The sequence below is a fragment of the Dromiciops gliroides genome, chromosome 1, assembly GCF_019393635.1.
Source record: "Dromiciops gliroides isolate mDroGli1 chromosome 1, mDroGli1.pri, whole genome shotgun sequence".
NCBI lineage: Eukaryota > Metazoa > Chordata > Mammalia > Microbiotheria > Microbiotheriidae > Dromiciops > Dromiciops gliroides.
Window position 1 is genome coordinate 103,374,145 of NC_057861.1, and position 26,304 is coordinate 103,400,448.

Consider the following 26,304-nt stretch of genomic DNA (forward strand, 5'->3'; position numbering starts at 1 on the left):
AGAGTTCTTCAAGTAGAATCTAGGTTTCATAGTGGGACTTCCTCCTCAGCTAAAAGTTGGAATATGTGTTATCTGAGGCAATTTCCAACATTGAGATTCTAGATGAAATGGTATTTCTAATGATTGTTATAAAGAAGAAAAAAAATGACTAGCATGATTAGTGAAGTCATCAAACTTTAAAATGATAGACCTAGAACTAGTAATGACTTCAAAGGTTATCTAATACAATTTCTTCATTTTACAGATGAAGACAATGAGGCATGGAGAAATTCTATGACTTGTCCTAGGTCACACAGGAAATATATGGGAAAGGCAGGATTCAAATTCATACCATATAATCCTAGATATAGAGCTGGAAGGAAATATAGAAGCTATTAAGTCAACTCCCTTCATTTTACATAGAAGGAAACTGAAGCAGGCAGAGGTTAAGGGACTTAACAAGAGTCACACAACTAGTAAGCATCTGAGGCTAGATTTGAACTTGGGGCTAGACTCAATGCCTAGTATCCTATCCACTATACCACCTGTCTGCCTCTATTGTGATTCAAAGTTCACTCCTTTTTTCCACTGTATCACACTGCCTCCTTAAAAAGAACATGCCTTTTCTGAGGTCACATTAGATAAGGGCTCTGAAAATGTGGATTTCCTAGAGAGTGTATGTGTGCATGTGTGGTTGTTTGTATATGATCTCTTTTTGAACAGAGAAATCTGGTATGAAGTAGAATTTTAAAAGTATTATCAATATTTTATTTAGGAACCAGGAATAGTACACCTAACATGAGTGATTTGGGGAAAGGACTAGGTCTGGAAGTAGACAAGATGCTAAACATGGGACTCTTAAAAGGGCTTTTGTCTATCCAAAAAAGCTGGAATTTCGTTTTCGTTTTGGTTTTCTTTCTTGCTTTATTTTTTAAACTATATCTTCTAGCTTCTACCTACTAGTACGGTCAGGGTAGGACCCAGCTGATGGCCCTGACTGCAGTCTAATAATTGAAGTGGCTGCAGGGCTGCTGTCCATAGTGATAAAATTTAGGCACATAAATAGCTCAAAGGGAAAAAAAATAGACCTTAGAGAGCAAGAGCATGCAGCCTCATATCTCAACAGAAGTGACTGAGCTAGAAGGAGGTGTGGCTGCTTCTATTTAGGACCAAGGCAGAAAATGGTAAGCAAGAGAATGGTACCTTTGCAACTATGACAAAAAAGAGCAAGACTCTCAGGAAGCTGTATGAGTCAGACATAATGTCACTCTCCTGGCACACCAAGAATCTTGGCTTCCTAATCTCCAGTAGATACCCTAAGATCTGAATTCTATGTTTGACAGCTGATTCACCAACTCTTCTTGGCCTTTGGCAGCTTGATGCCCTTTAGTAACTCTTGTAACAAAGTAAGTTTAACTTTCAAATGATACCTTCTCCCCTTCCCACTTGTTTCTCCTACTCCAGGCAAAGAAAAAAGAAAATAAAACACCTCTCCCTGGAGTTTTTGTAATCACTGACATTTTCCAGCTCTGGTTTGTATAGGATGTGATAAAGAGAATCAGTTGATAGAGTTGTGTATCATAACACTATCTCTCTCTCTATCTATCTATATCTGGAATGGACTGTAAGAGTCATTTACTCCAACCCTATCATTTTACAAATGAGGAAACTGAGTCATACAGAGGGCATGTGATTTGTTTAAGGTCATGTGGTTAGTAGAGAGTAGAGTCCAGATTCCAACCCAGATCCTGCGACTCCATACTTAACTCCCAGGATTTTCAAACAGTGGAAAAGTAGTTCAGGGATGAAGTACCAACAAGATCCAAAGAAGAGAACACAGCCTGAAGTCAAGCTAGAACAGAAACTGGACACCCAAATGTGCAACATCTGGGCTCAAACTAAAAAAGGAGAAATACTTCCCATTTGCCCTTCTCAGTGAAGAGAATGTTGGCGTTACTTAAAAAGTGGTTTTTTGATACTAAACTTTCCCTTTTTCTTCTGAATCAATTTTACTTAACTGTTTCCAGTCACTTACTGGGGTTACCAAATAGGGGAAAAAGATAAATCTGAGAAGATTGATCTCTGCTTTGGATTTCTATCCTTGACATTTCTTCATTCAGTAGTTTCCCTTCAATTTTGAAGAAGAGAAGTGTTAGTCAAAGATGTGTTCACTCTCTCCAAATATTTGAAGGACTATTATATCAAGGAAACCTACTCTTTTTGTGTTATCTCCTAAGAACAGCACTAGAACTAAATAGGTAGAAGTTAAGGAGAGAGAAATTTTGCCTTATAAGGAAGAGTTTTCCAATGAATAGAGCCATAGCTATTGAGCAGTGGAAGATGCAGCCCCAACAGGGAAATTAGATCACCAGAATTAAGCTGAGACCAGATGACTCTGTTAGAATGACACTGCCGTATTCTAATCTGGCGGGTTAGGGATTTGGATTGGTAATATACAACTGTACCTATAGCACTCACCTGAGTTCTGTGTGATTTAAAGCAATATATTTTATCGCTCTGAGGCTATTTTCTCATCTGTAAAATATAGGAAACAAGTGACACTTGCAATACCTAACTCACAGGATTATCATAGAGGTCAAATGAGATAATGTATGCAAAGGCCTTTGGAAATCAATCAACAAGCATTTAATAAGTGCCTACTATGTGCCTAACACTGTGCTAAGGGGATACAAAGAAAGGCAAAAGCCAAGCAAACAGAATTTTCCCTACTCTGAAGTAGCTCACCGTCGAATGTAAACCATCAAATATAATGTTACTGATGCTAAGGATGATGGTGATGATATCAATGGTTATGAGGGATCAAAGGATGATGACTCTCCTTTTCATCTAAGGCAAATCAAGAAGCATTTATTTAATGTCTAATAAGTACCCTGAATCGGTCCGGATATCACTCTCCCCTGTTAGTTAAGTTGTTCTTAAAGTTGTGTTGTCTATTCCAAGCAAAAGGTTCATTTTGATCAACTATTTCTCTTAAGGCTTTATTGGCTAATATTTGTTTTATTGACTCTGTTTCATTGAATCAAGGATACTTCTTTAATGAGCATCTCTTCCCTTCCCTGAATGCCCCTCTTTTTCTAAGTTTAGGCAAAACTCCTTTTCACTAATATTTAGATTAATTACAAGTACCTCATTTTATTCCAGTCTCAAACCTAAGGTGGTAGTTAATAATAATAGTAGTAGTAGTAGTAGTAGCAGTAGTAATAATAGTAATAATAATAATAATAATAATATACAATATAAAGTTTGCAAAGCACTTCACAAAGATGATCTCATTTGATACTCACAAAAACCCTGGGAGGCAAGTACTATCATTATACTCTTGATTAAATTGAAGGGTTAGGTGACTTGCTTAGCATCATCCAGAAAGTATATGAGGTCACATTTGAACTCAGATCTACCTTACTCCAGGTCCCATGCTCTATTCACTGTGCTACCTAGCTACCTGTATACCATCCTGCCATGAGCCATTTAAAGTTGGTGAAGAAATACAAGATGAGGCTGAGCAACTGAATTCAATTGAGTACTTTCAGATGACAGTATTAATTGGGACCTTAACTACAATTTACTATATATAATTGTATTTATCTTAAAATTTAAAACATTTGTAATTCCAATGTTATCCCTTGAAATCTACAATAAATGTTTTTGTGGCCTTAAGGGCCAGAAGTCCTTTAAACTCCAGGTGCCTATGTCTTATTTCCTCAAACCAGGTTCATTTTATGATTGCTTCCCAGAATGTCCAGCTCAATCAGAATATAGGAGCGTGCTTTATGACAAGCTGGATGACAAGCCAAGCATCTTCTGTCTTTTGCAGATTAACATGAACAAATACAGGGGTAGCTGGGAAGGTGTCACTCATTTGGTTGAGGAAAGAATTTTTCTGGAAGCTTGATCATAGTTGAAGATCTATCAGAGGGGGAGGAGGAAGCTGAGTCAGAGTGTTAATAAAGGAGATCCAGGGGAATTGAAGCCCCAGAATTTAGTAGATAGTAATACTACACATGAAATCACTCACAATGGTGACTCAATATTTCTTACCCAGAAATCTACAAGCTATAAACTCTTTTTACATGTAAACACAAATTTTGCCTGCTGGAAATCCCACAATGTTCTGTAACTGTGTTGGCATTTGAGGCCCAGATACTATCTGTGAGATAGCAATGAAAGGAAAAAGAATTAAGCCTCAAAACAAGAATATACTGGAAATAGCATTGAATTTGGAGGAAGAGAATCTGGATTCAATTTCAACTTTAACATCTTTATGATTTTAGAGAGATTCTATCACCTCTTTGGGCCTTAGCTTCCTCGTCTGTAAAATGAGGGGTTGGCCAAGATGACCTAGAATGTTTCCTACAAGTGGTAATGCCCTCCCTTTTTTAGCTGGAGATGGGAACAAATGACCAGTATTTTGATTATTAAAATGTGCTTTTCTTGGGGCGGCTAGGTGGCGCAGTGGATAAAGCACCGGCCCTGAAGTCAGGAGTACCTGAGTTCAAATCCGGCTTCAGACACTTAACACTTACTAGCTGTATGACCTTGGGCAAGTCACTTAACCCCAATTGCCTCACTAAAAAAAAAATGTGCTTTTCTTTTGTCTAGAGAAGAAGATAGGGACAGGATAACTGCACATGTAGCTGATTTTTATTTCACTCTACTGATATAAAATGGGAACAGGACACAATTATTGTGATAGTGATAGAATAAGCTTTGGGCAGCTAGAATTGAACTCATACTAAGTCATGATTACTGGAGAATCATTGGACAGCTAAGGAAGGCAGTTAGGAGTATGTGTCAAGCTTGCCTAAGTCAGAACACTGTGAAAGTCTTGATAAAAGAAATAGGTGAAAGCAGAATCCAAGACAAATAGATCAGAAAGCTTGAGACTTTGATTATGTCATACTAAGGTGGGGAGCTGAGTTTCATTGATGATAAGGTTATTCTGAAATTTTGTGGGGTTTTGTGGGGGGTTGGTAAATAAATTTAAGAATATAGTTAGGCATAGAGGTAAGTGACCTTTATTTGGTGAACTTTAAACTATTTGATCTTTTGAATATCTCAAGGTCTGTCTTCAGCATGGAGCATACACAGAATTGAATTTATAACCAGGAGACATCAGACTAAATCCTAATTTTGCTTCTTAATATAATATGCCTCAGGTAAGTCACTTAAGCTCTCTGGGCCTCATTTTCCCCTTTGTAAAATTAATGGGATGGACTAGATTTCCCCTCAGACATGGGTACAGCCAGTGAAAAATGATGGATTTGTGAAATGGAGTATGCAAGGAAGAGGGTCAGTATGACTGGGTGGTAAAATACATGAAGGGGAGTAAAGTATAAGAACACTAAAATGTAGGAAGTTACCCATGTTGTGAAGGACATTCAAAGTCAAAAGGAGAATTTTATATCTGATCTTGGATTTAATAGGAAACAACTGTAGTCTATTGAATTGAGAAGGGGTGAGGGGAATGTGACATGGTCAGACCAGTCCTTTAGGAAGGACACTTTGGAAGCTGAGTGGAGAAACATTGAGGCAGGGAAAACAACTAGAAGGACAGAGCAATAGGATAGGCATGAGGTGATGATGGAATGCATCAGTTTCCAAAATGGACTTACCAGTAAATGAATATTGTTCTATGGCTACTGTCATGATTGTTTCCCTTTTTTTGAATGAGCCTGATTCTTACATTGTGTGTGTGTATATGTGTAGATATTCATTTATAGTCTCTTAAATTAACCAGAGTCCTTCTCACTGTCACCCACTAAGCTTCTTCATGCTCTCCTACTTTTCATCATCTAACATCTAAATGTCATGTGGAGAAGTTCAACCTAGAAGTCAAAGCAGTTGAGCTAGCTGCCAAAGATGCCATGGATGAGATAGGGTTAGGGTTAGGGATCGCAAGCAAGTTGGAGAAGAAATACAATGGAGGTAATGTAGTGGGACTCTGTTCTCATTAGGTGACTTAAGCTTTATATCCTTCACAAAACTGATCTTCCTAGCCTATAAGAAACAGTGTCATGGAAACTAGGTTGGAGATCTGATTTTGAACATCACATTTTGGCTAAGAGAAGCTGTATAATTATAAGGGCATAAACACAAACATGGTGATAGACCCTCAGTTGTTTTGGAATCATAGCTATTCCTTGTATGAATTTCTCTGGTTACCCTGGATTTCTTGCTCCATAGAACTAATTCCAGTAAGGTGTGTTCTATTTATATGTTCCCTAGAAAAAATTATTACAAAATTAGAGAGCGATAGATCCCATTATTTCATGTATGTCTGTGGGAAGAAGGAAGGAACAGGTAATCTAGATTGAGCTCATGAGGTTGGGAAATAGACAATGATGAACCCTAGCTTCAGAGTCAACTTTTCAAAGCCTTGGTCTGAGTGCTTCTTTGAGAATTTCCTTACTTTAAATGTCAAGGGACAAAATCCAGGGAATAGCAAGGAATTTTTAAGTGCAAAATCCTTGGGTGCAGAGACTGAAGGATTATTTGTCATTTACCACTCTGAAAGCCTCTAAGCCCATGAGGTGTTATCTACAACTCTATGAAACATGAGATAAAACAGTTTGTCATCTACACAACTTATTCTAAAAAACAGAGGCCATAACAGTACCTATTTATGTCAATGCAACCACCATAATTTTAGTGAGCGTAGCAGAGTCTGCCCTGACTTGGGATATCAGAGTTTACTTCACTAGATTTATGAAGCTGTTAGAACCAAGTAAATAGCAGCCATCTCTAACTTTCAAATAGAGCTGTGCAATACTTTAGAAACACATTAGAAAGTGATTTACATTTTTCTTTCCAAAGCAGGTTGAGCTGACAATAGTCAAGACAACAATTTTTTCTTGAGGTTCCATCCACTCTGTGCCCAGTGTTATACTAGACCTGTAAGCAGTTCCAAGGAGGAGAAAGAACAATTCCTCACAATTAACACACAATTTCTGGCTGAGAGACCTGTTAAGTTTGATAAGAAATGTATTTTTATAGTTCAACACAACAAACATAATAAATACCCACTACGTACAAATCACTATGCTAGCTTCTTGGAGACATAAAAAGATTAATATTAATTATGGTGACAATGATGATGATGATGATGATGACAAAAATAAAAATAACAACATGGTCTCTGCCCTCATTTGTCAGTATCAGTTAAGAACTCTCAAGCATTTATGGGAAATGAAGGCTTGAAAAAATAAATATATATGTAGATAACTCAATGGCATACAAGGTATGTTTTGAAATTGCCATTATTCCATAGATTTTCCTTCAATTCTAATCTATTTCTGGTACTTCTTTGAGCCTAATTAGGCAAATGTCATAATATTCTAGCCTAAACTACTTCTTAGCATATTCATTCTCTCTCTCTGTCTCTCTGTTTCTCTCTCTGTCTCTCTCTCTCTCCACACATATGTGTGTTATATATGTATATATACATATATATTATACACATACATATGTGTATATACAATGCACACTATGCAGAAATACAGCTAGATGACTGCATGCATACATTTATGCATATATACAAATATAGGATCAAAATTTATGTGAATCTATTACGTCTTTTTCCCAAAGATATCATAAAAAAGGGAAAAGGACTCACATATGCAAATATATTTATAGCTGCTCTTTTTGTGGTGGAATGGAATTGGAAATTGAGGGGATGCTCATCAAATGGGGAATGGCTGAACAAGTTGTGGTATATGAATGTAATGAAATACTATTGTGCTTTAAGAAATGATGAGCAGGTGGATTTGAGAGACATCTGGAAGGCCTTACTTGAACTGATGCTAAGTGAGATGAACAGAACCAGTAGAACATTGTGCACAGTATAAACAACATTCATTGTGTGTTGATCAGCTGTGATAGACTTGACTCTTCTCAGCAATGCAATAATCCAAGATAGTTCCAAAGGACTCATGATGGAAAATGCTTTCCAAATCCAGAAAAAAAGAGCTATGGAGTCTAGATACAGATTGAACCTTACTATTTCTATTTTTTTTTCCTTTTTGCTCTGATTCTTCTTTCACAGCATGACTAATGCAGAAATATGTTTAATGTGAATGTACATATGCTTCTATCTTGGAGAGGAGAGGTAAGGGAGGGATAAAATTTTGAAACTAGAAATCTTATAAAAACAAATATTGAAAACTGTCTCTACATGTAACTGGAAAATAATAAAATATTTTTTATGAAAAAAAAGAGCTCTGTGATAGCAGGGACTGACTTGCTTTTATATTTGTATTCCCAGTGCTTAACATATGTGCTTGCAATAGGAGGTACTCAATAAATGCTTTTTCATTAAAAAATATGTGAATATAAATCTGGAATTGGAAAGGACCTTAGCGATATGTCCCTTCCCCCTCCATTTTACAGATGTGGAAAGAGAAGCCCAAGATTGTGACTTCTCCAAAGTGACATAGGTAAGAAGCAAAGTTGAATTCTTTTAAATGCCTACATTGTACTTACTAATGAACCATAGAGCTTCTCTCTCCTTGTCATCTTTTACTCATGGTTTCCTTTACAATGCCCTTATAGATGAATATCAAATATAGAATTTCATGAACTTATATTTATTTACCTGTTTTTAAAGGCCTGATATTTATAGCATACACTATTAGACTCTAGGATTATTAGGATAGCTATAAAGAAGACCTTACCCTCAAGGAGCCTGCATTTTCATAGAGGGGAAATTTTATATATATATATATATATATATATATATATATATATATATATATATATATATATATATATATATATATATATATATATATATATATATATATATATATATATATATATATATATATATATATGCAAATATATATTATATATGCACATTATATACAAACACATATATGTGTGTATACACATATGAACTATACCTTTCTCAAGAAGTTGTATGTATATGTGTTTAAGTATATCCCCTTTTCAAGAAGGGAATTATGTATGTATGCACATACATGCACCCTTGTCACATTATCTTGCATGTAGCAATGTGACATATATCACACATATTGTACCACGTATGTGATATGATGTGGCAAACATGTATGTGTGAATGTGTATATGTCTGTATACAAATACATAGACATACACATAGACACATACATATACATATATACACATAAAATGTGCACATATGGGGTGTTTTTATCCCCCCAAAATAAAGTTCAATCTGTAGTGATTAGAAAGCCATCTCTGAAGCCAAGAAGCTCTTGTTATAAGTCTTGCCTCTGACACATACTAGTTGTCTGACTCTGGGAATATCACAATCTCTGAATGCTCTCTTATGTATTGGTAAAGGGAGTTTCCTCCCCTTGAGGATTACCTGTGTTGATGAAATAATAGATCAGTTCCCTATCCTAACTAAAAGTAGTTTCAAGGAAGAGGAAAGAATAGAGGTGTGTGGGTGTGATCAGAATAATGACCACTTTGGAAGTAGTGCTTTTAGCTAAACTCTGAAAGAAGTTGTGTCTTCTAAGAGATCAAAGGAAAATGGAATCATAAAATCACAAATACAAATCCATCCAAGGGGTTAAAGGTCATTGAGTTAACCTTCCTCATTGCCAAGATGAGAACACTGATGCCCAGAGTAGGTAAATGCCCATGTTCATGTAACTACTATATGTCTGAGAATTCCTACCTAGGTCTTCCTGACTCTAGTTCAGTGTTCCACCTATTGCTCCTTGCATTTGAAGTATATGAAGCAACCTGTATAAGGGAATGAAGATAGAAGAAGGAATGTTCTATGTGAAAGACAGTAAGTACACAAAATGGATAAACTCTAGATTGCTTTTATAGGGAAATGTTATATAGTAAGGCTGCAGGGTTGAAATCAGGTGGTGAGGGACTTTAAATGCTAAACAAAAGAGTGAATTTTATTCTAGAGACAACTGGAAGCCATTGAAGCCTTTTGGGAAGGGGTGTGTCATGGTCAGACTTGTGTTGTAGTAATCTCACTTTGGCAGCTAGTTGTGTGGAAGATCACGTAGAGAGGGGAGAGACTCGAGGTCGGGAGATTAGGAAATTATTTCAATATTCTAGGCAAGATGTGACGGGGTCCTGAATGTGGACGATAGCTATAAGAATAGAAAAGAGAAATGTGATATATATTGTGAATTTAGAATCAAAAAGACAAAAAAATTAATGAATAATGAAAAAAATTAATTGATGGAATGTGAGAAGGGAGATGTGGAAAAATTAGTCAAAAATCATTCTAAGGTTGAAAACCTCCATGAGTAGAAGGATTTAGTTACTTTCTGCATAAAGAGCATTTGAGAGAAGAGGGGAAATTAATTCTGTTTTAGGATTTAGTCAGTTTGAAATGTCAATCAAACAGTCAGTTAGAAATGTCCAATAAGCAGTTGGTGATATGGGACTGGAATACAGAAGAGAGAACAGGGCTAGATATATCTGGAAGTCATTTGCATAGAGATGACAATTGAACATATGGGAGCTGATAGGATCAACAAGAGAAAGAAAAAAAGATAGGGAATGATAAGAAGAAGGCCCAAGAGAGAGGATTGTTATTCCTATATTTAAAGTTCTGGACATAAAAAATGATCATCCAACAAAAGAAACTGGACAGAAGGATTCATACTGGTAGAAGGAGAATCAAAGAGGACAGTATGACAATAAAAAAATCAGAGGAAATAGTATTTAGGAAGAGATGGCATATATAGCATGAAGATCATAGGACTGGAAATTAGAAATCTTAAATTCTAAGTGCTGCTATGCAGAATACTGTTGTGTGAGCTTTGGAAATAAATTCATGAGTCATTTTCTTCAACTATTATATAAAGAGGCCTAGACTAGATTTTCTCTAAAGTCAACCTTTTAGTCAAAAGTCATTAAGTTCCTACTGTGTGGCAGACACTGTGCTATAAGACTGGGGATACAAAGGGGAAAAACACAGTGAAAGTCTTTGACATCATAGAACTTACATTTTGTTAAGGTAAACACTATTTATGCATATACAAATAGACAAAATGGATGCAAACTACAAAATAATTTTGAAGGGGCAAAGACAATATTACATGGGGTGTAAGGAACAGAATTATTAAACTTTATTATCAGAGGTGGCATTTGAGATGAACCTTGAATGAAAATTGGAATACCAAAAAGTAAAAGTGAGGGGGAAGTACTCATTCTGAGCATGGCCAAAATTGTGCACAAAGGACAGGAATAAAATATGGAGAATTATGTGTGACATACAGCAAGGCCAATTTGAGCTGAGGGGGCCCATAGTACAATAAGATGGCAAAAACATATTCCAGCCAACTTGTGAAGGACTCAAAGTGCTCAACAAGTGAATTTATATTTGATCCTAGATGTGATAGAAGACCAGTAGTGTTTACTTATTGGGAATAGGAGGTTAGCATGGTCAGATCTAAATTTTAGGAAGGTCACTGACAGCTTTCTGAAGGATATATTGGAATAGGGAGAGAACTGAGTCAGGGGAATCAATTAGAAGGTTATTATAATAGTCTTCATCAGAATGTATAAGGATTCAAATTAGCATGGTGGCCATGTGAGTAAACAGGAGACAAATATGAATGGTGGTATAGAGATAGAATTGAGAATCTTGGGAATTGAACAGATGTAGGGGGTCAAGAAGAGAGAGGATTTGTAGATAACTTCCACATCATGAACCTTGGTGATACTTTATAAAAGGAAGTAAGTTTGAAGAGAAAGGTAAAGAATTCTGACTTTTCCCAATCTTAATTCTATGACTCATTATTGAATCTAATACATTGTTTTTCAATTCCTTCTCTCCTATTACAGTAATAGGTAATGACATTGGTAAAATCACCAAACCTCACTGATCTTCAGTTTCCTCATCTATAAATTTTTTTAAAAAATGAATCAGGGAGCAGGTAGGTAGTGCAGTGGATAAAGAACCAGCCCTGGATTCAGGAGTACCTGAGTTCAAATTCTGACTCAGACACTTGACACTTACAGACTGTGTGGCCCTGGACAATCCACTTAACCTTCATTGCCCCAGAGAGAGAGAGAGAGAGAGAGAGAGAGAGAGAGAGAGAGAGAGAGAGAGAGAGTTGAACCAAAATTCTCAGGAGTTCTTAACCATGTTCCATGAACATTTAAAGAAAAATATATTTTGATAAATATTTCAATATAATTGGTTTCCTTCATAATCTCATCTATTAAACTGTTGTATTGATTTTATTTTATATTTATAAATTATTCCCTCTTTATGAGCATTCTCTTGTAACAAAGTAAAACTAATAATCTAGGGAACTCATATAAAAATGAATTTAACATTTCACATCTTTTCTATTGTTGTATCCATCCTGCCCTGATATATTCTATTGGGGGTTATAATATATTTTCCATTTGAATGAGGTAAGTTTGAGGGTAAACATTTTAATAAACACAGTCCTGATCCTATTTAAAGAAAAATACTGGCTCTTAAAATATAGATGTGATTAAATAATTACATGAGATTATGCCTTGTCAGAACACCATATTATATAATGCTGGGGAGCTTTCTCTTACTGCAAGCAGACTCTCTGTGGAGTTCAAGACATCCAGAGATAGGAGGCTTGTGTTATCATTTTGCATTGGAAATAGGCAAGGGGGGGGGCAATATTCTGCATATAACCTTGGGTTGGGACAAGAGAAAACAGTCTTTTCTGATTTGTTCATTCATTCCATTAACAAGTACCTCAGTCTCCAATGTCACCTAAAGGAGTCCTAGACAAGAACACAGAAGACATAATTTCCATTCTGAATTAGCGATGTGGGCTTGTGCTAACCATTCCTTGCCTTAGGGTAGGGTTTACTATCCTTTCTGTGTGTGTCATGCATCCCTTTATCATTCTAGCAAAATCCCTGAGTCCCTTCTCAAAATATGGTTTTCAAATGCATAAAATCAAATACATAGCATAACAAACCAATTATTTTAAGTTTATTTTTTGGGAAAAAAGTTCAAAGATGCCCAAATTAAGAATTTCAGACTATCAGATGTGTCAAACTCAGTCCATATATTCAGGAAGCCCACAAAACTGCCCAGTGAAGCAGAAACAGATTAAAGTATAATTGCGGGGCAGCTAGATGGCGCAATGGATAGAGCACCAGCCCTGGATTTAGGAGGACCTGAGTTCAAATCTGGCCTCAGACACTTAACACACTTACTAGCTGTGTGACCCTGGGCAAGTCACTTAACCCCAATTGCCTCACACACACATTGTGTTCAACACAATTTAAGAAAAACACACAATACGATATAGATAATGTTAATTTGTGGTTTTCTGAATCAATATCCAGCCAGCAGGGATCTATTTCTATTGGAATTTGATACCAGTGGATCAGATCACCCTTAATCTGTCTTCTAGTATAGTGAAAAGAAGCAAGGTACTACAAATAGAATGCACTGACACTTTGCAATGAGTTACTCACTATGCCAGGGCTTTGGCAAATACTGATTACATTGGTACTTCTGCCTGGCTTTATAGCTAACCAGAGTATTCAAGGAAGCCTTGGGAGGGGGTGGTGAGAGGAAGCTGGTTTATCTATGATCAAACAAGCGTATATAAGATGACAAAAGAGGCTCAACAGTAGACACCAGGCTAGGGCATACCCATACGATAGGGACTAGTGGATGTCTTTTCCTCGTGTTAGGCTTATGGAGCTTGTGACATATTGTCTCATTATCTAAATGTGTTCACAGTCCATGGGTTTGTGCTGATCCAGTGCCCGGAATAAAGGAGGCTCAGTGAGGATGAATCTGCATTTCAGATTCAGCCTAGAACTTCCCATACCATCTGATTGTATTATTTATTAACCCAACCAACTGTGTACCAGAAACTCTGCTGGGTGCTTGGAATGCAAAGGAGGAAGAAAGGAAGGAAGAAAGGAAGGAAAGAAGGAAGGAAGGAAGGAAGGAAGGAAGGAAGGAAGGAAGGAAGGAAGGAAGGAAGGAGAGAAGAGAAGAAAAAGAAGAGAAGAGAGAAGAAAGAGAAGAGAGGAGAAAAAAGAAAGAAAAGAAAAGAAACAATCTTTACTAGGAAGGAACTCCAATACTATTGGAAGGAAGAGGGGTAATATTAAGAAGAAACAATAAAAATGTGAGCAAGTTAATACGAAATATGTGCAAAGCTTTGTGTGAGTGTGCGTGCATATGCACATGTGTGTGTATGTGTGTAATTTCCAGGGGAAAGGGTACTAGAAAATAGAGATATCAGAATAAGCCTCAAATAGGCACTTGATCTGAACTGTAAATGAAGAAGGAGCATACTCCAAGTGTAAAGGAGAACCTCTGAAAAGACATTGAGATGGAATATACTATGTCCTGTATGAAAAAGAGCAGGTCAGCAAATTTTTTTCTTGTACCATAGAGCACATAAAGGAGAATAATATATATTTTTCTATAATAATTATAGAAAAATAGACTAGAGTCAGTTTGCAAAGGATTTTAAATGTCAAATTGGACCTGCTAGAATTTTAAAGTAGAGTAGTATGAAAAAACCTGCATTTAAGGAATATCACCTTAGTAGATTTGTGGAAAATTGCATCAAAGAGGAGAGAGAGGAGCTTGGAGGCAGGGACACCAATTCCAAGGCTAATGGGATAGCCTAGACAAGAAGTGATGAGGACTCGAGCTAGGGTGGTGGCTGTGTGAGTGAAGAAAAGGAGAGGGATTTGAAGGATGTTGGGAATTTGGAATCAAGAAGACCTGACAAATAATAGACTAAGGGTAATAAGAGAAAGTAATGAGTTGACCATGAGGTTACAAACCTAATTGCATAGGATTGTGCTACTCTTTTTTTTTTTTTTTTAGTGAGGCAATTGGGGTTAAGTGACTTGCCCAGGGACACACAGCTAGTAAGTGTTAAGTGTCTGAGGCCGTATTTGAACTCAGGTACTCCTGACTCCAGGGCTGGTTCTCTATCCACTGCACCACCTAGCTGCCCCAAGGATTGTGCTATTCTTTACACAAAGGAAACTTTGGAATAGAACTGGATTGGGAGGGAAAAATCATTTAAGTTTTGGACATGAATTTGAGATGTTTATAAGGCATCTCATTGAGAGTGTCTAACAAGAAGTTGGCATGCGAGATGCATCCAGAAGAATGAGCAGGGCTGGATATAAGGATCTGATAGTGAGATCTCTCAAGGAGATAATAGCTGAATCCAGGGAGGCAATATGATCACCAAGAGAGAAAAAGCATAGGGACAAAAGAAAAGAGAAACCAGGATAGAGCATATATACCCCAGTAATATATACATATATACATATATATATATACATATATACACACACATATATAATTTATATCTATAATATATTCTATATTCATTTATATATAATTAATATACTATAACATATGTTATATATAATTGATATTTATTATATATTTTTGTATTTTATTTATATATAATAGATACATATATGTATGTATATGTACTACAGCTAGGTATAAAAATGAATAGAACTCTGGGCCTGAAATCAGAAAGACTTGGATTCAAATCCAGCCTCATATACTTACTAGCTGTGTGACCCTAAATAGGGCTCTTATTTCTATCTGCTTCATTTTCCTGTATAATGTAATCTATAAAATAGGAATAATAATAGAACCTTCCTCCCAGGGATGTTGTGAGGATAAGAAGAAATAATATTTGTAAAGTGTTTCACAAACTTTAAAACTCTCTATAAATGTTAGCCATTATTAGTACTAGAGCATAAGCAGCTATTTCCTTTTTTAGTCTTTGTTTTATCTTGCACATAGTAGGTGCTTAACAATCTCTGGTCAAATTAGATTTGTTTGTAAATGTTTAGAATCCTACATCATCATGTATCTCCAGGAAGCAAAGTGTGGAATAAGGGGAGAAGGGATAGGGGAAGGGAGGGAGAGCACTTCTTTTTCTTAAAGGATATTTAAAATTCTCTGGCTTAGAGAAAAGATTTTTTTTTCAGTCACCAGTGTAAGAGACAGTAAGTGAGCTTCCTTCCCAAGACACAAGGAAAGCCCAAATCCATCTAATAAAATCCTATCATGGCCAAACCCAAGCCAAGGAGTTTCCTAGGATCAAATTTCCAAAATTTCCATCCAAATTGGCCATACTTTTCCAGCAGTATTTTTTTTTGACAGTGAAGTCAGTGTTATTTCAAAAAGGAAATAATATCAGCCAATTTTTGAGGGTTTAAGGATCTTAACAATTTGTGTCCCATTTGGAAACTATTTTTTCATGGGTAACTTTTCTTAAGAACTAAGATCCACATTTGTCACCCCAATGATAGCCATTCTGTACTCCCCTCCCCCAATTCATTTGATTTTCAATGCATTTATTTTTAAGGATGAAAACCCTTGCCTGAAGGAGGAAAAAAGCAAAAGAGGAAACTTAGTAAGATTTTAAAGAATGCCCTGTCTTATATTTCTATGGCTCTGGCGAACAGTCTTTTCATGATAAGAAATGAAAGAAAGCAAAACCCAGAAAAACAGTCTCTTAGAAGAACAACAACAGAAAAAGAGAGTGTATTATGAATATCTCTTTGGTCCTAATGGATTTATTTGATTGGGGAAAATGGAAAAAAAAAGACACCTCAAAGTGAATTACTCACAATAATTATAATTAGCCTAGAAATAGTTAACATTGAATTTATACAAATATGAATTGGCATACTAATATTATATAAATATAACATAGTATTGGTACATGTGGTTTTGAACATTGCACATAACTGTTTGTTACAGAGAGGTAGCATAATTAATTAGAGTTCTGGAATTGGATTCTGAAATACATTGTTCTAAAGCCTGGCTGCAACACTCAACCAGTTATGTCACTTCAATTGTCTGAGACTCAGTTTTCTCATCTGTCAGTTGGGGATAAGGGTAAGTGTTGTTCCACTTCACAAAGTTATCATGACATTCAAATGAGATCATATGGACAAAGCTCCAAATCAATGGCATTTTTCATTACATTCATACAGATATCCTGATTTTCAAATGCTAAGATACTGCAGCTTATGCCGTAATTTAGCAAAAATCACCAACCCACAGGAACATGTACTTGGACAGTGAAGGGGAAGAGACAGGCAGAGGAAACTTCCAGGTGGAGATGGGAGATGACCAAGTAAAGAAATACTCCCAAATGCCCCAGTTATATCATAGCTTTTCATGTATCGTTACATTATACATGGCTCATTTTTGGAGTTAGCATATGGTATCTTGCTTTGATATTTATCTGTCCTATCCTTTAATACCATGGGTACTTACAGCTTTTTTATATCAACAGCAACTAGCAGGATACCTTAAACATAGTAGACACTCCCTTTTTGATGAGGCTGATGATGATAATGATGTGACCAAAGATGATTAAGATGATAAGGATGAAAAAGATAATTAGAATAACAATAAAGTTGGTAATAATGGTAGTTCACCACTAATCTTGCATGTTCCTTCTTTTCATTCCATTCCAGACTGTGCTTCTGAATCTGTTTACTTTATCATCATGCATTTGCTACCTTCTCATTCTGGAACTTCCCTCAACATCTTGGGGCTTTTCACCCTGGAATGTTTGTCTCCCATGTTGGCTACTTTCCTCCCATTGGTGATTCCTTTCAGAGCCTATAGGACAGCCAGGCTTCATGCTTCTCCAAATGTGCATCTGACTGAATCTCCAGACTTTGTCAGCATGCCCTCCTCTCCTCATGTCTCAACCCTGTCCCAGGTATCTTCTTGCCCTACTCCTCTTTGATACTCCCTTTTATGTGTTGACTTTTCCCATTAGAATGTAAGGCCCTTGGGAGCAAGAACTGTCTTGTTTTGCTTTGTTTTGGTTTGTTTGTTTGGGGTTTTTTGCTTGTATTTTTTTATTCCTAGAGCTTAGCACAGTGCCTGGCAATAGTAAGGGCTTAATAAATGCTTATTGCCTTGACCACCTGCCAACCTACATTCCTCTTCTGTCTGAGTGACAATGGTTAGTAGTAAATGTGGGTGTGGTTTTGAAGAGGTGCTCACTCAGGTCCCTTCAAACCCAGAAATTCTAATGGCAGGTTCATATATTTAGGTAAGGACAAATGAGGAAGTCCATAGAGTACTAGCCTGCAATCCAAAATATCTGGGTTCAAGTCCCAGCTTCTCTACTTAGTAGCAAGTCACTTCTGTCAACATGAACTTCCTCATCCGTAAAATGCAAATAAAAATATTTTGTTATAGTCCTCTCACATCAAAGCAATATTAGAAGGACCAAGCAAGTTAATATCTATAAATTGCATCTTTCTTTCTCTCTCTCATATACACACAGATACATATGTGTATATATGTGTGTATATGAGATCATGTGTATATGTGTGGTGTGTGTATATATGTATTCTTACACACACACACGAGCAATCTCATACAAATTCATTAAAATGCTATATTCATTTTAGCTACTATTATACTGTAGCTGGCTTATTTTGTTCTCTTTCATGGGCCTTTCCACATTCAGTGAAAAATAGAATTATACATGAAAGCAGAGATCTCCATTTCATAGAGCTACAAACACACAGATACAAGCATAATTTCAGTATGGTAATTCCAATGCTTTCCAATTTTACTTTATTTTTCCTTTAGTCTCTTCCATGTACTCTGTGACCCAGTGACACTGGTCTCCTGGAACTTCTTTGTATATGATCCTCCATCTCCAGACTCCCTTTCTTTTCACTGGCTCTCCCTTGTACATGGAAGGTTCTCTTTCCTCACCTCCTTGTCCTGAGTTTTTTTCAAGACAACTCAAATCTTACCTTATGCAAGAGGTACAGCTTCCACCTTCTCAGGGCTAGTGCTCTCACTCTGAGATTATGTCCCATTAACCCTGAATGTAGTTAGATAGATAGATAGATAGATAGATAGATAGATAGATAGATAGATAGATAGATAGATAGATAGATAGATAGATAGATAGGGTTTTTTTAATACTATCTCCTCAATTAGAATGTGAGCTCTTAGGGCAGAGATCCTGTTTTGGGCCTTTTTTTTTTTTATAGATTTCCAATACTAATCATAGTGTTTGAGATAGAGTGTTTAATAAATGCTTATAAACTAACATTTGTGTTTCTTTCTGAACCTATCCTTATTATTCTCCTTAGCCTCATTTAATTTGATAAAATGACAATGTTAGATTTATAGATGATGGTGTAAGATGGACTTTCTGCCATCTCCTCTTCATACCTTTGAAAGATTAATCTTTCTTAGAGATGGAGTTGGTCATGCTACTTCTCTACTCAGAAGTCTTCAGTGATTTACTAGTGCCTAACAAATATAGTTCAAAGTCCTTTGACAGATAATCAAAGCCTTCAACAATCTAGTCCTACTCTATCTTTCTACAATTGCTTCATATAATTCCCCAAAAGGAAATCTATACTATAATGTATATGAACTACTCTCTGCCCTTGAATATATCCTAGTTTTGCACCCTGTGCAACATTCATTGTCAACTTTCATTCTTTAATTTTATATATTAATACAATTACCATATTATATTATTATTATTATTACATGACATAAAAGACATGATATGTGATATTATATAATTAAATAAATACAATCAATATCATATACAGTTATGTATTTTACCTGACTTCTCCTTAACAAACATGCTGGACTATAAAAATCATGAGGTCAAAGATTGTATATAAACTTCATATACAGCCAAGCACCTAGAACAGCGATCTTTGACATTAAGAAACCACTTAATGTTGATCAATGAATGAATGAATGAATGATTTCATAAAAGTCTAGACATACATTGATGGGTTAGAACTATAAATGGGTGATGTCACAAGTCACACAGCCTCAATTAATTTCCCTTTTCTCAGCTCCATATGGAGATGTAAGCTAGTGAATACTAGGCTAATTTATTCAAACTTCTAGCCAAAAGTTTATTGGTTTGGGGTGAATTTCTAGTTTTTAATGTAAGCTCATAGAAGGCAGGAATTATCTTTACATTTGGATTTACAATTAACAGCTTGTTAAACAAATGTATGGTGATCAATTATGATGGACTTAGCTCTTCTCAACAATACAGTGATCCAAGACAATTCCAAAAGACTCATGATAGAATATGATGGAAAATGCTATCCATATCCAGAGAAAGAATTATGGATAGTGAAGGATGACTATCTCCCTCCAAGTCTCCCTTGTTGTTTTGTTGTTTTGGTATATTTGTGCCCTTCTCTCAAACTGCTGCTTGATGGTGCTTGGAAGAGACAAAAACCTGTACAGTAACAGCTCAGGACAGCCAGCCACACTAGCTCTGGATTAAGAGATAGATGCTGGGCTCAGGGGTGTAATAAGAACCGAGCCATTCTAAGTCCAGAATAATTAGCTCACAACTAACTGGAAGAAATCTTATGTCACAAAACACTATGATATAGAATGTTTGAATTTATGACATGAAATGTTAGAACATAGGATATCAGAGTGAGTAGGGTCCTTATGACATAAGATGTTTCAACTTAAGAAATAAAACATTAGAATATATACTTATTAGAGGTAGAAGGGAGCTTAGAAAAAAGAGATCTGGCAGAAACCTCTGAAAATTATATTAGGAGACTGAATATCAGAGTTGGAAGGGATCTTGGAATGTGCCATCCAGACAATGACCATGTAATGTTCCAAACTTTTCATTTTATAGATGTGGAGACTGATACCCTAAGAGGAGAAGCGATTTTCTTAAGGACACAAAGATGACACACAGTTGGCAGAGTAAAGATGACAACTAAGGCCTCCTATATCCTAGTCAGTGCATTTTCCTAGTGACATTTCTATTCTCCCTCAAAACAGGGCTAGTTATTGGCAAAACACTTCTCTCGCGACCCTGTGCCTCACTTATGCAAGGATCTATGGCTTTGTTCTTCTTCCACATGGAAAGCCATACTTCTATAATAGGGGTGTATAGGAACCTACCTGCTCATACTAGCTCAAGAGAGCCAATTGCTCAATTTTCAGGGTGAGTATGTACACCTTAGAAATGGGCAAACTATACATCAGAACCTGAATTATTATACTGTTATTGTTGTTGATTGTCTAGACAAGAAAGTGATATGGACTATGTTAATAATGCCCTCCATATTGTTTTTCAGAGAGCCAGTTGTTAAACATTTACTAACACACCCCTGTCTCTGCCCCTACTGACATTCTACCTATCTTTCAAGGCCTAGTTCAAGTAGCTCCTGTCTATTCCTAGAGAGTAAATTGTACATTTCCTTGTCATGACAAGAAACCAGGGAAGGATGCTTTTAGAGGAGCTGTAATCTGCATCTGGGAAGTTCATCCCATCGATGACTCATAAATTCTTAGAGACATTATGTTTCCTAAAGTGATACTACTAGCTATATGTGGGGTTGGAAGTTGGGGGGCAGGGTAAGAAGGGGGAATGAGAGAGTAGGGACTAGAAGCAGTCATCATACAAACCTAGCATAGCATCAAGAATAGATAATGAAACAAGATTTGACTCATTTTTTTCTTCTTTCTTTTTTTCTTTCTTTCTTTTCTTTTGTGAGGCAATTCGGGTTAAGTGACATGCCCAGGGTTACACAGCTAGTAAGTGTCAAGGGTCTGAGGCCGGGTTTGAACTCAGGTCCTCCTGAATCCAGGGCCGGTGCTCTATCCACTGTGCCACCTAGCTGCCCCCTTTCTTTCTTTTTTATGGACAGGATTTATAGATAGGTTGTTGTTGGTTTTTGTCCTTCATTGACAAAAAGGATTATGACATCGAGAGGTGATATCATGACTTGCAGTGAATTGGATTTAAGTGAGGGAAGGCTGCTCAAGGTCATCAGCCTCACTCTCTCCCCAAAACCATCGGGGTCCAGTGGCAAAATATCTACCAGGAAGATTAGAAATGGCTCAAGATGTTTGTGGCAACCAGGGTTAAGTGACTTGTCCATGGTCACACAGCTAGTAAGTTTCAAATGTCTGAGGCTGGATTTGAACTCAGGTCTTTATGACTCCAAGGCCAGTGCTCTATCCATGCACCACATAACTGTCCCATTCTAGACAGGTAAATCAAGGGAATGCTATAGGTAAAATTTACCTAGATTGTAAAATTGTTTTTAACAAGATCTATCCTGGTGTTCTTGGGAAAATATGTGGGCTAAAATACTGGTATAATTAAGTAAATTTTGAACTGTTTGAATGACCAGACCCAAAGAGTAAGCCATTAATAGCACATAAATTCAAATTAGTTCAAATCTCTCCCTCTTGTTGGAGAGGATAGAAAGTGGATTGTAGATTGCTCTTCACAGATCCTTTATTTAAAGAGCAGACCTAGGACAGCCTTCTCATAATTTCCTACCAGCTATACTCTTGGACTTCATCATCATTCCCTCCACAATTTCAAGATCCTGTAATTTTTCAATTTTTGGGGGGGGAGGGGTTCATGGTTTTCCCTTTTATTATGTTTCTTTGTTCATAAGCTGACTAATGAAGAAATATGTTTAATGTGATTGCACATACATGATGTATATCAGATTTCATGCCATCTCAGAGAGGGGAAAAGGGAGAGAAGGAGGCACAAAGATTTGGAACTCAAAATCTTATAAAAATGAATGTTGAAAACTATCTTTATATGTAATAGGAAAAATAAAATATTATTTATAAAAAACAATTAACACTTATTCAGTGCTATAAAACTCAAATTACCAAAACAATTTATAAATAATTCTAATAATAATAATAATAATAATAATTCATCTGGAAAGACAAAAGATCAAGTATATCAAAGGAATCAATGAAAAATATGAAGTAAGGTAGTCTAGCAGTATGAAATTTCAAACTATATTACAAAGCAAGTGGGAATCAAAATAATTTGGTATTGGCTAAGAAATAGGGTGGTGAGTCAGCAGAATAGATTGTGTACACCATACAAAGTAATGACTATAGTAATATTGTGTTAAATCCAAAGGTGCAGGTTTTGGGGGCAAGAACACACTATTTGACAAAAACTGCAGGGAAATCTAGAAAGAAATTTGGCAGAATTTAGGCATAAAGCAACATTTCATACCATATATAATAAAGAGATTAAAATGATAAATAATTTAGATATGAGTTGATAGTGTAAATAAATTAGGGCAATGTGGAAAATTTTACCCATTAGGTCTATGGGTAAGGGAAGAATTTATAACCAAAGTAAAGATAGAGAGGATTACAAGAAGCAAAATAGATAATTTTGATTATGTATAATTTTGATTATATCCAATTTTAGTTATATGAAATTAAAAATTTTGTGCAGAGAAAACTAATGCAGCCAAAATTTTAAATAAATCAGGAAATGGGGGGAGTGCAAGCCACAGCAAATTTATCTGATAAAATCTTGATTTCTCAAATTTATAAGGTACTGAGCAAAGGTTATAAAAATAAGACCCGTGCAATGATATTGTGGGAATCAATAAAAAATTACAAGGGAAGGTGGTTTAGCAGTACTAGATCTCAAACTGTATTATAAAGTGGTAATTATCAAAACAATCTAGTAATGGCTAAGAAATAGAGAGATGAATCAGTGGAATAGATTAGTTACAAATTACACTATAGTAAATTACTCTGTTTATCTAGTAATGATAAAACAAAAGATCCAAGCTTTTGGAACTAAAACTCATTATTTGACAAAAACTTCTGGGAAAACTAGAAAAGAGTATGGCAGAAACTAAGGACAAACCAACCTCTCACACCATATACTAAAATAAAGTCAAAATGGGTACATGATTTACAAATAAAGTATGATAACATAAGCAAACTAAGAGATCATGGAATTATTTGTCTGTCAGATTCATGGGCAGAGGAAGAATTTAGAACCAAGGAAGATATAGAGTTAAAATGTAAAATTGATACTTTTGATTATGTAAAGTGAAAAAAGTTTTTGTACAAACAAAACTAATGCAACCAAGATTGTAAGGGAAGCAGAAAGCTTGGAAAGTTTGTTTGTTTGTTTTTTTGTGGTAAGAAATCTTTATTGACTTTAGGTCATTCATTTTGTAGTGTCCAGTGTGGATTATATTTTTAGAGAATCATTCTAAATTATATATACTCACGTCCCCTGGGCCCCTGTCCCAGGCCAGGGGCCATCCCCTCCTTCTCTCTCCTCGATGCCCCCCACCCAGCAAGCAGAAGGAACTAGGAATCGAGGCATCCATTCCTGCCTCCAGCTGCCAACTTCACCTCAGCCCCTGGGGTCTGCCTGGAGAACCAGGCCTCCACTTTTTCTAATGATTTTAGATAGTTTTGATTTATTTGTCTGAAAGCTGTGTGTTCATTTCATTTGACTATTTATCAATTGGGGAATAACTTGTATTTACCCAGCAGGGAGACTGGGAAAGAATTTTTGAAACGGTTATCTCTAATAAGGGCCTCATTTCTTAATTATATAGAGAACTGAGTCAAATTTATAAAAATACAAGTTATTCCCCAATTGATAAATAGTCAAATGATATGAACACAGAGTTTTCAGACAAATAAATCAAAACTATCTAAAATCATTAGAAAAAATGCTCTTGATCACTATTGATCAGAAAAATGCAAATTAAAACAATTCTGAGGTAACACCTTGCACATATCAAAGTGGCTAGTATGACAAAAAAAAAGAGTAATATTGAATGGTGGAAGGAATGTGGGAAAGCTGGGATGCTAATCCACTGTTGGTGCAGTTGTGAAAAAAAATCTAATCATTCTGGAGAGTAATTTGGAACTGTGCCCAAAGGGCTATAGAACTGTGCATATCCTTTGATCCATTAATACCATTGTTAGGTTTATGTCCCAAAGACATCCCCAAAATAAGAAAAAGACCTATTTGTATGAAAATATTTATAGTAGATCTTTTTGTGGCAGCTAAGAAATGGAAATCAAAAGAATACCCATTAATTGGTGAATGGATCAACAAGCTGTGGTATATGATGGTGATGGAATATTTTTGTGCTATAAGAAATGACAAGCAGTAGGATGTCAGAAAGGCCTGGAAAGACTTGTATGAACTGCTGTACATTGAAGTGAGGAGAACCAAGAATTTTGTGCACAGATACAGCAATATTGTTTGATGAAGAATTGTGAATGACAACAATTTTCCACAACACAATGATCAGAGATAATCCCAAAGGACTACTGATGAAGCATACTATCCACCTCCAAAAAAAGAACTGATAATTGATGAAACACAGACTGAAGCATGCTATTTTTTACTTTTTTTCATTTTGTTTCTTTTATTCAAGTTTCTTTTTTTACAAAATGACTAATATAGTAATGTTTTACATAATCTTACATGTATAACCCTTCTGATTGCCTGCTTTTTCAGGGAGGGGGGAGGGGAGAAAGGGAAGGACAGATAGAAATTGGAACTCAAAACTATAAATAAAATCATTTATTACCTTAAAAATATGAGCCATTCCTAATTGATAAATGGACAAAGCACATGAATAGGCATTTTTCAAAAGAAAAAAAATCAAAATTATAATTAATCAAATGAAAAACGCTCTAAATCATCACCAATTAAATAAACGCAAATTAAAACAACTCTGAGGTATCACCTTACACCTGTCAGATTGGCTAAAAGGATGGAATGAAAAGGAAAAATGCTGAAGTAGATGTGGAAAAATTGGGACACTAATACACTGTTGGTGTAATTGTGAACTGGTATAATCATTCTACAGAGAAATTTGAAAATAGGTCCAAAGGACTATAAAATTGTACATACCCTTGGGTCCAGTAATATTACTACTATGTCTGTATCCTAAAGAAATCAAGGAAAAGAGAAAAAGAATTAAAAAATAGTATATATTATATATATATATATGTTATATGGTTATATATATCTATCTATATACATGTATATAGATATATATATTAACTTTTTTGTGGTGAAAATTATTGGAAATTGAGGGAATGTCCATCAGTTGGGGGATGGCTGAACAAGTTGAGGTATGTAATTAAGATGGAATACTATTGTGCTATAAGAAATGATGAGCAAGGTGGTTTGAGAAAAATCTGGGAAAACTTATATGAACTGATGCAAAGTAAAGTGAGCAGAATGAGGAGAACACGAGTATAATAAGAGCAATATTTTAATGGTAACCAACTGTGAAGACTTAGCTGTTTGGACAAAGACAATGACCCAAGACAATTCTAAAGGATCCATGATGAGAAATGTATCTACCTCCAGAGAAAGAACTGATTAACTCTGGTTGAATATTGAAACATAGTTTTTTTTCACTTTATTTTTCTTACTTTTGTTTGATTTTCACATGACTCACTCATGTGGAGTTTTGTTTTGTATGACTTCACATTTATATTTGATATAT

At 35.8% G+C, this 26,304-nt stretch overlaps 1 pseudogene; it reads left to right on the forward strand.

Moving 5' to 3' along the window:
* The first annotated feature begins 1,083 nt into the window (after positions 1-1,083).
* LOC122746248 overlaps positions 1,084-26,304 on the forward strand; it is a 70,921-nt pseudogene continuing 45,700 nt past the window's right edge.